This window comes from Sturnira hondurensis, unplaced genomic scaffold, assembly GCF_014824575.4.
Source record: "Sturnira hondurensis isolate 20B ecotype Veracruz unplaced genomic scaffold, ASM1482457v3 Scaffold0009935, whole genome shotgun sequence".
Lineage (NCBI taxonomy): Eukaryota > Metazoa > Chordata > Mammalia > Chiroptera > Phyllostomidae > Sturnira > Sturnira hondurensis.
Genome location: NW_028082566.1, coordinates 1,032,176 through 1,043,473, shown reverse-complemented (window position 1 = coordinate 1,043,473; position 11,298 = coordinate 1,032,176). Strand labels below are relative to the sequence as shown.

Here is an 11,298-nt window from a genome sequence, read left to right as displayed (position 1 = left end):
AATTGGGAGAACTGTGTGAGGTCCCAAAGTGCCTACTTTGAAGGGGACTGAGGTGCCATTGCCCTATGTATGATGTTTCTTGTATCTCGTATCTTCTTCAATAAATGTCTCTATTTTTCATATTACATGGCTGGATACTTTCAGGACAGAGCTCATATATTAATGAAGAGATTTATCATGGCAAGTGGCTCATGTGATTATGGACGCTGAGCTATGCTATGACATACCATCTGCAATCTGGAGAACCAGAAAAGCCAGTCTGACACCAAAGGCTTGAGAACACTGGGGGCTGCAAGTACTGGAGTTCAAAGGCCTGCAAACAGGAAACTTCATGATCTGAGTACAGCAGGGGATGGATGTCCCGGCCTTGCGAAGAGAGAGAAGATTTGCCCTTCCCATGCCTCTTATTCCATTCAAACCCTTGATGGATTGAATGATGCCTACCCACATTGGTGTGGGTGGATCTTCGTTATCAGTCTAGTGATTCAAATGCTAAACTCTTCCAGAAACATCTTCCCAGCCACACTCAGAAATACTGTTTTACCAGCAATCTGGGCATACCTTAGTCCAGTCAAGTCAACCCATATAATTAACCATCACAATGATAATGCCAAAGAATTTGCTTTGGAATTTCAAAACAGTATTTCCGGCTCTGGCTGTCTTATAAGCATCTCAAACATGAACTCATTCTTTCCAGAAGATATATATTTTTTCTTGCTTTTTGTATTCTGGTTAACAATGTCATGATCTACCCTACTGCCCATATGGGAAATGAGGATTCACATTAGATTCTTGGCTCTCCGTCACCTTCCACATCCGTATTCCACATCTAAGTCTTGTTGTTCTCATTCCTATAACGTTTGTTGTATTTTGGTAATTCCTCCGCCTGACCGAGAACCTTTGACTCTTCCATAATTTCCTCCTCCACATTGCAAACCCCACATGGGTAGGGAGGATAGCTTGCTGACTTCTGTGACCCTAGCTACCCCAGGTAATAGGGTTCTTGTTAAATACTTATTTTCTGGCTGGTTAAAACTAATATTTAAATCTGATTGTGTTATTCTAGCACTTAAAGGTTTTTAATAACTTCTAATCACTTATCTAAATACCTTAGTATCTTGTAAAAGATATTTAATCATTCCTATGTGCAGATTTTTGGGGCATATAGGTGTACTCAGATGCCTAAAACTTTTAAGCCCTTCAGTCTGCTTTTACACGTTTCTGTCACTTCCCTCATTATACAGCTTTCCACGACCACTTGTGCTATCAGTGAGCTTGCTATCACTTGCCTGGTCTTCCTTTCTCATGTGCTGCTTCTATGCTGCCATAGGCAGGGAAAATAGGGACCAACTGAGAGTTCAAAGGGCTACCTTCTGGGTAAGTTCATGAGTACTAGTGGACAAAAATGATAATTTCTCACCCTGGCTGGTGTGGCTCAGTGGATTGAGCCCCAGCCCACAAACCAAGAGGTGGCTGGTTAGATTCCTAGTCAGGGCACATTCCTGGGTTGCTGGCCAGGTCCCCAGGTAGGGGTGTGCAAGAGGAAACCAGTTGGTATTACTCTCCCACATTAATGTTTCTCTCCCTCTCTCTCTCCCTCCCTTCTCCTCTCTCTAAAAAATAAATTAATTAAATTAAAAAATTATAATTCTCATTTGGTTTATCACAGTTTTCCCTCTTATTTCCCACTTGTTGGTTATATTACAGAGATGAGACATTGCTGGATAAATGTCTTTTAGACAAGTGAGGTATAGTTATATATAAAGCAATGTAAAAAATAAAAATTATATGGCAGCTCTGCATGTGTTTTCCACATGAGGAAACTGGCCCATATGCAAATCAATAATCCAGTGCTTAAATCTGAACCAGTTATAACTGTCTCTCCCATTCATTCCATTTCTGGCCCTTTGCCCCCAGTCCATTTTCATGGACTGTCGTCACTACTTTACTGTCATTGCGATGTCAAGCCTAGATGGTAAGTATAAGGGAATGCAGAGAAACCATAAAAGTGAAGTCTAGAAACATGTTAATGTTTTCAGTTTCCTATGCCATAATTTTTAGGAAAGGGGTCATGTGACATCAGTCTGGCACATGAACACCTTATCTCTCCTGTCCCCATGTAAGGTCAACTTAAATAGGACTATTATTTAAATAAATATATCGCTGGGGTTTTTTAAAGGGGGTCCTGTTCATAAGCTATTTGACTATTTCCCTAAACAAAAGCAAAAACTAGATCCCCTGGCCACCCCGTATCTGCAAGTGAGCTGACTATTACTGCCAAGATAGGGTATATATTTTAGTCATTCGGAAATACCTTAAATGGTAAGACTTTTAACAGGTGTCCATTATACCACATACACGTGAAGAGAGAGACACACGAGAAAAGCAAATAAGCAAATACACACAATCCGTTAGAACTTCCCAATTAGAATAAGCTGTGAGAGTCTGGCACAGAGGAATAAGACAGAAGAAGCTTTCCTTTGAGCTGAGGCTTGTTTATCCTGCTTATTTGAAGTCACAGCCAATAATCCCAATGATCCCAAGAATGGTGATGAATGTTTTTCCTCATTTAGAAAGAGCCAATTGGCAGAACCTTTGCCAATGGTCAATTCCTGCTCTTAGTAACACAATACCAATAGGGCTCTTCTGATTTAATGCTGGTGTGTCAAGTGCCTTGAGTTGTTTTTCATTAGCAGAGATGGATTTACACCCATTCTCCTGCTTTCTGGCTCAGTGCCTTTGACAACCACCTGAATGCACTTAAGAAACAGGAGGATGACATTAGTATTTAGGAAACAAAACCAAGCTACCTGACCCATAGGAGTCTGACCTTAGCATCTGTCAAATGCCAGGTGGAGAGTCCTCTGCCTTCAAAGCTGACAGTGGAACATCTATAAGGCCATATGTTCCCAAACAGAGGCTGCTGCAGCACATCTTTGCTGGATTCCACAAAGGGTGTGTGTGTGTGTGCACGCATGCGTGTCATTCCCCCTGATTCAATTCTTTTAGCCCAAGCAGATCTAAATCCTAAGTATATTTCAGGTCTCTGCCCTTTTCTATTTATGTCTACTAGTTTTATTGTCACTTAGGCTACTTGATTTCTGTCCTTGGCCGATCTCTGAGTCTACTTTTGCTTTATTTCACTAGATCGCGTTGACCTGCTTGTACCCTCATCTGTATCTGGCTGCTTTTGCTTTAGCTCTTCCATAACGATCTGTAGGGACTGATTTATAGTGCACCACAAGATCTGGAGAGCTACATCATTAGGACAGTGTAAACTGGCTTGTCAGACACTGTGCCCTCCCGTCTTATAAAGTGATTTTATTTGTAGGCTTTTGAGTTGAAGTTGGCTGACATGCTTGAATTTTGACTTATCAGTAAGAATCTTGTGATGGGAAAGGCTAGGAAGTAGCCGTTCTTTTCCCAGTTTCCATCCTTTACATTTATAATCTGAATGCTGAGTATCCATGGGAGAAAATGGTTCATTTACAAGGTAGATAATAATTTTAGAAACAACTTGGATTTTTTACTTCACAAAAGTAAACATGGACTAGTGACTCCATTAATTGATAGAAATGTAGGGAAAAAAATCTTATTTTTCCTCAAGTAACTAATGACATCATATATGAACTAAGTGGTATCCGTAATTTTCAGATTGACTCTCAGCTAAGAGTTCATTGCTGAGACTAGCACTAAGGAAGCTTGCACCCCTACAAGTTGCCATTTCATATATTTTTAACTCCTTCCTTACTTCCAACACTCAGAACATGGTGCATTTTAACTTATATTAAATTGTTTCATTGCAGAGGCAATGTGTTTGTGGTAAGGATTAAATCATTTGGAACACAGCCTAGTACATAATATAGTTGTTTGCTAGTATCATATTCAAATTATAATAGTGGATTAGTATCAAGATAGTGCTGTATGAAATTTAGCCAGGAATATCTGAACAACAAGGGCCTGTTGTTCCTTCTCTTTGTTTTGGTGTTGAGGGAGCTGTGTTCACAACAGGAGCAAAACAACACAAAAATAATATCTCATTGTTAACTAGATCTTTGGCTCCAAATCCTAACACAAAACTCCAGAGAGATGGACCAGAAAAAGGAGAAAATTCCACTTCTTTAGAGGCCATAGATATCAAGGGCCAAACCCACTGGCCAGCATCTTCTCTTTGTCCTGCCTCATGGCCTACTCACACCCAAGTCTTGAAATTTGTCATTCCAGCAGTATAAAAACGACGCATACAAGAGCTAGAGAGTAAGGGACAAATAACGAGAGAAAAATCATCCCCTGAGCATGGAGCTGTCTATGCCAGACCTTCTCATGCCAGGGTAAGACAACGAGCTTCACTGTGTCACCTGGGGAAAAAGAGACAAAAGGAGAACAGAAAAAGGCAAAGTGGTTTAGGCTTCTACCAAGTCCAAAGCCTGACTTCCATAACCTCGTGGGTGCGTCATGGAGAAGCAGAGGAAGCACTGGTTCAGCTGGGAAGGTGCAGCACTGCTTTTAGCCCTTACTGCCATCCCAGTCTTGGCAGCTAGGGCATTTGATAACTGGTCACGCACCAAGTCACTAACCATGACCACTACAATGTTCCTTAAACCAAACCAAGCCAAACCATAGACACTTCTCCTGGTGGACTGAGTCAGAGCTCAAAAGACTAGAATGAAGAGTACTGCCTGGGGTCAACACCTATCTTCCAGCGTTGTGAAGACAATTGACAGTGACGTATGTGATATACATGGCACATAGTAGGTTCTCAAAATGTATCTATATTTCTTCATTTTGCTATTATTATTATTAGAGAAAATCTTCTATGCTAGATGCTGAAACACGGAACTGAATGAAAAAGCAAAAATTGATGGCTACAGCTGGTCCAATACAATAAATACTTTGGCATAGATTTAAGAAACCTAAAATGAGTACAGAACCTGACAGCTATGTTTCATCCAGATTCATATCACATTTAGAGTTTGGCTGGGATGTTAGCCAAAAGAGATTTGCTATAGTTTCATGAGATAAAATTATGGCATGAATCATCATCTCTCTAGTCTATTCAAGTAAAGATTCTTTTCAGAGGATTTTAAGATGACAAACGCAGTTCATAATTTGATGTATATGTGTTTCTGCCATTTGAGTTTTTAATTTCAAACAGCATGGTGGAGAGGGCATGCATTATCTCCAGCTACATGTTTGGGTTCATAAAATGACAACTAAGTGAAGGAATGAAAAAAACATGCTTTTTTTTTTTCTATTTAAAAGAAGGCAGAGGTTCTATTTTAAAAGAGGCTTGACATTTTCCAGGCTAAATTATTATTTATAATACACACATCACAAAGATATAGATTATCTTTGTGAGCAAGGAATTTAAAAACCAATTATCATGGGTGTTTGGCAGCACAAGACACATGCAGAATGTTGGAAGAGCTCATACTGAGACCATCATCTGCCCCTGCAACCACACAACATTCAAATCCAACCTCAGAATTCCTGACATTTGCTGAGGAGGAGAAAATGTGGGTTTTAAAAGACCAGTCCAGTACTATTGTATCAGGGTAACTAGATATTTTTTATTTTACACTGGTAAACTTTAGACTAATAAACTTTCACAATAAGATAAATTAATCTTTAATCTTTACCCTTATAATAACTTTTAGGTATTGGCATCTGGCATTTTACTGATGTCAATTTAATGCCCTGAAAAATAATTTCAAGATGTATTAGAAACAGAGAGTAGTAAGATAAGGACCAATATCATTTAAGTCAATGTGTTATTTAGACTAACTCTGCATAAACTTTTTAAAAAAGACTTTATTTATTTATTTTCAGAGAGAAGGGAAGGGAGTGAGAAAGACAAGGAGAGAAATACTGATTGGTTGCCTCTTGCATGCCTCTAACTGGAGACCCCTCAACCCAGGCATGTGCTCTGATGAGGAATCTAAACTTTCGGTTCTCAGGCAGGTACTCAAATCACTGAGCCACAGGAGCCAGGTTATTTCTGCATAAACATAAACATCGTCTACTAGTATAGCCATAAAACATGTAAGTTATTAAGAAAAAAAGGGAAAAGAAACCGTGTAGGTTACTTAACTTCTCTGCCACTTGGTTTCTTCACCTGTAATATGGGCATACCTCCCTTGATTTTTAGGAGGATTACATTAGATGACACATTTAATGTCCTAAGACTATCAGCTGATTTATCAAAAGAAACCTTACAGGCAAGAAGGGGTTGGAAAGAAGTTTTAAGGCAAGGACCTACATCCAAGATTACTCTATCCAGCAAAGCTTTCATTTAGAATGGAAGGGCAGATAAAGTGCTTCTCAGATAACATCAAGTTAAAGGTGTTCATCATCACCAAACCCTTATTATATGAAATGTTAAAGGAACTTATTTAAGAAAAGGAATATAAAAACTATGAACAATAGAATGACAACAAACTTACAACTGAACCTAAAAAGCAAAAAAAGCTAAGCAACAACTAGAACAGGAACAGAATCACAGAAATGGAGATCACATGAAGGGTTATCAGTGAGAAGGGGGAGGGGAAGAATGGGGGAAAGGTACAGAGAATAAGAAACATAAATGGTAGGTACAAAATAGATGGGGGGGCGGTCAAGAATAGTATAGGAAATGGAGAAGCCAAAGAATGTATATGTACAACGCATGTACATGAACTAAGGTGGGGAGGAATGCTGGAGGGTGGAGGGATGAAGGACAGAGGGGGATAAAGGGGAGATAAAATTGGGACAACTGTAGTAGCATAACCACTAAAATATACTTTAAAAAGGACTTCCGCCAAGATGGAAGCATAGGTGGAAACACTGTGCCTTCTCCCACAGCCAAGTTTGAATACAACAAAGGTTTGGAGAACAAGGACACACCCAAAGACCAGAAAATTGAATTATACGGAAGTCCACAACTACAAACCGTTCAACGTGGACGGTAAGAGAGGCGGAGCCAGCAGTGGAGCAGGGTCGGGCAGGACAGATCCCCCGACCTAGACGCGCAGGCAGCCCGGAACCAGTCGGGGTGTGGGGCAGACTGACCACGGTCGCACATTCGCGCACAGTGAGACGGACCACACAGGCCCCAGGGGGCAAACCCAGTGATGGAGGGCTGACGGCGGTGGCACACTCGCGTGCAGTGGAACGAAACGTGTGGGCCTNTATTTGAACAAATAATAAAGGAGAACTTCCCCAGTCTGGCAAAGGAAATAGACTTCCAGGAAATCCAGGAAGCTCAGAGAGTGCCAAAGAAGTTGGACCCAAGAAGGAACACACCAAGGCACATCATAATTACATTAGCCAAGACCAAAATGAAGGAGAGAATCCTAGAAGCATCAAGGGATAAGGGGACAGTCACCTACAAAGGAGTACCCATCAGACTGTCAGTGGATTTCTCAAAAGAGACCTTCCAGGCAAGAAGGGGCTGGAAAGAAGTATTCCAAGTCATGAAATCCAAAGACCTACACCCAAGATTGCTCTATCCAGCAAAGCTTTCATTTAGAATGGAAGGAGAGATAAAGTGCTTCTCAGATAAGATCAAATTCAAGGAGTTCATCATCACCAAGCCCTTATTATATGAAATGCTAAAAGGACTTATATAAGAAAAAGAAGATGAAAAATATTAACAGTGAAAGGACAGCAAACACACAGTTATTAACAACCACACCTAAAACAAAAGCAAACCAAGAGGACAGCTAGATCAGGAGTGGAACCATAGAAATGAAGAACACATGGAGGGTTAGAAACAGGGGGGGTGGGAGGAGGAAAAGGGGGGAGAAGGCACAGAAAATAGCATAGAGGGTAGGTAGAAAATAGGGGAGAGGGCGAGAATAGTGGGGGAAATATAGAATCTAAAGAACCTGAGACATGTGGTTATAAATTAAGGGGGGGAGAATGGTGGGGGAGGGAGTGTGCGGGTGGAGGGGAATGAAGGGGGGGAATAGAACAACTGTAATGGTATAATCAATACAATATATTTTAAAAGTAAAAAAATGAAATATAAAAACAGGAAAAAATAAAATATACTTAAAAAAATAGAGTTTTTAGAATAGTACTTGGCACACAGTAAGCATTCCACATAGGATACATGTTACTGGGACCAGTAGTTTTATATGGAAAATGATTGCTTAACATGTAGTTATATGAGAATAATAAAACTCACACTGTTTCAGCATTTACTCACTTAAAATTTGGAGAAAACATTTTATGTTTCCTAACCAATAAAAATAAAATTTCTGAAAAATACCCGATGAACAATTAATATTTACTAATACAGTAATACATTACATAATGACCACCCATTAAGCATAAGAAACAAAATAAATGTGAAAACACTATGCATAACATTGTATATAAGGTAGTGCTTATTATTATCACATATTTTACTCTATAAAATTTCTTCCTGAATTCAGAGGTTCCCTAGAAAATCTTCCATTGTAGATTATTAGTGTGTTAGACCCCTGCTGAAACACAGCTCATTATACTGAGATCCATATACTTGTGTTAAATCATTTCCACTGAAAGTTATGTCTCATTGTAAAACTTCTTAGTAATTTATTACTTTGTTTAAGCTATGTGTCAAATAATATTTCCCTGAAAAACAAACAGTGTAAGACCAAAAAAAGGCATTCATTTTCCTCACAAACATCAGGATATTTGTTATTTGTGTTTAGTAAGACAAGTAATTTCCAACATACCATGGCAGTATAATAGGCATAATTGTTTTCCCAGATGTGTATAAGGTCTGAATCACTAATCATTAGTTCTGTAGGATAAATTCATAAAATTTAAAAAACCCACTCTTTTCAATCTTCTGCATATTTTATGTACATTGTTTTCGCTCATAAATTCCAATTACTTTGATATATGAGTATATTCAGCCTCATTTCCTATCTCCTCTTTATAGTCTAAAATGGATACTTTCAAGTCTAGACAAAGAAAAATAAGAATGTCAGAAAAGGATTAAAAATGGAGTTTCCAAAACTCTGGAGATTAATAAGAAAAAGATGGGAGAAGAATGGCATGAAAAAGGTGAAAGAGAAGAACTGAGTCTAATCTAGTGCTGATCTTAATCTGTTTCCTTGTCTGACCACAAACTTTGGAATTGTCTTTAACCTACAGTTATCAGATGACTTCAATGAGTTTGATATTCAAGATAACTCATCTGTATGGATATTAGTAGACAAGTTGATGTTTGCTGTCTGTGGAGAGCTCAGCTAGAACTTTTTTAAAAAGATTATTTATTTATTTATTTTTTAGAGAGGGAAAGGGAGAGAGACACCGATGTGTGGTTGTCTCTCGCGTTCTGCCTGCCAGGGACCTGGCCCATAACTCAGGCATGTACCCTGGGACCAAGAATCGAACTGGCAACCCTTTGATTCATAGGCTAGTAGTCAACTACTGAGCCACATCAGCCAGGGCTCAGCTAGAGTTTTGAAGTTTTGACAGTGCCTACACATTTCCCTTGTGGCGTGTTTTTTACAGCATGATGGCTTGTCTCCCAAGGGGAGCTTCTTCAGTGCTAAGTGTCTTCAGAACAAGCATTTCAAAAGGCCCAGGTGGAAGCCTGAAAACTTATGTTCTAACCTTGGAAATCCTGAAATATTACCTCCGATGCCTTCTATTGACCTAGCAAGTCAAGAGAGAAGATTCAGAGATTAGAGAGGAATGGAGTCCATCTCTCAATAGGACATGTAACAAAGAATTTGTAGCTATCCTTCATTAAGCACAAATTTGAAAAAAATTCTAAAAATGAAAATCAGCTCTGGCTGGTGTAGTTCAGTGGATTGAGTGCAGGCCTGCGAACCAAAGAATCGTGGTTTGATTCCCAGTCAGGGCGCATGCCTGGGTTTTGGGAGAGGACCCAGCAGGGGACACACGGGAAGCAACTATACATTGATATTTCTCTCCCTCTCCCCTTTCCTTCCCCTCTAAAGATACATATATAAAATATTTAAAACAATGAAAATCACTCTGAAAAGATTAAGAACTCAGTTCAAGAGGCTCACAGAGTATTTGAGAAAAGTGTAAGAATTAGCGGTGAGCTTTGCAAGTCCAAGCCCCAGCAGGTGCCAGGCCTGTTAGCTGCCAGGAGCCATGGGGGTTGTGGAGCAGGATGCTGAAGGCCTCCAGGGACAGAAACCACAGGCACAGGGCTGCCCAGCCCACCTGTCTCTATTGACAAAAGCCTTTGTCTCACAGATCACAGCTGCAGAACCTTGGCCTGAAAATGCTGCACTGTATCAGCAACTGAGAGGGGAGTACATTTTGCTTTCTGCCAATGCTGCTCCTCTTGCTGTGCAGGCCTTTGGCAAATGTGTAATCAGCCAATCAAAGTGGTTTGAATATATCCTCTTCTACACCCTATGCAGAATATAGGTCTCCATCTGGTAAAGTGCCTTTTATTCACGTAGGGAATCAAGTAGTATCAGAACTTGTTCCAATAGTCCAATTGGTTAAAAGCAAGGGTTATTTTGTTAGTGATGGGCTGCATCCAAAGTCAACAACATGCTGTTGCCTGCAGAGTTATACTCTTGTGGTGTGATGAAGCCACAGTCGGGGAGATCACATGTACTAGGCATGGATCTCCTTACCCTTGGCCTCTGAATTGTATTTGGCCTATCAGAAACAGTGGGAAGTCAGATGTAAGATGAAAGGTATTGGATAAGGTAACAAGACTCTGGACCAGGTCTTAGAAGATGTTGCCCAGTGCTGTCAAACTCTTTCTCAAAGTCTGGGAACAAAACCATGTTTCCTCCAGAAGAAGCCTACTAAACTAGAGGCACTGGTGTTTGGCTGTTCTGCACCTCATTCTCACCCCACAACTCACCCATATGAACTTTCTCAGAAGGAAGAAAGCTATAGTGACCCCCTGGCTTTCTGTAGAAGAATTGAACAGCACTATTTAAAAGACTGTGGTAAGGGTAGCTCATCCTTCAGATTGTCTTACAGTTATGTGTTAATTTAGTTATTATTTTTAAAAATTTAACTTTTGAAATTTGAATGACATGATATCAAAATTTTAAAACCCAAACACTGTGTTTTGAAAACTTAAAATTATATAATGTGTTCTATACATGTACTTTGTCCTGTTGGTTGTGTGTACATTGAAGTTATTCTGAATAACTTCATTTAGTATCTTATACTCTATATCTTGCGATTTCTCTTGAAACTTGTATGCATAAAAATAAACTTAAACAACTGTTAAAAGTAGTGATCTGGAAGATAGAACTGGAAGAGAATAATTAGAATATGGAATCTTAAAGATAATAAGAGATAGTTTTAAAAAGACAG

At 39.5% G+C, this 11,298-nt stretch overlaps 1 pseudogene; it reads left to right on the top strand.

Annotated features, from left to right (window-relative positions):
* Positions 1-10,101: 10,101 nt before the first annotated feature.
* Positions 10,102-10,972, top strand: LOC118995215 (metaxin-2-like; annotated as a pseudogene).
* The last annotated feature ends 326 nt before the right edge of the window (positions 10,973-11,298 follow it).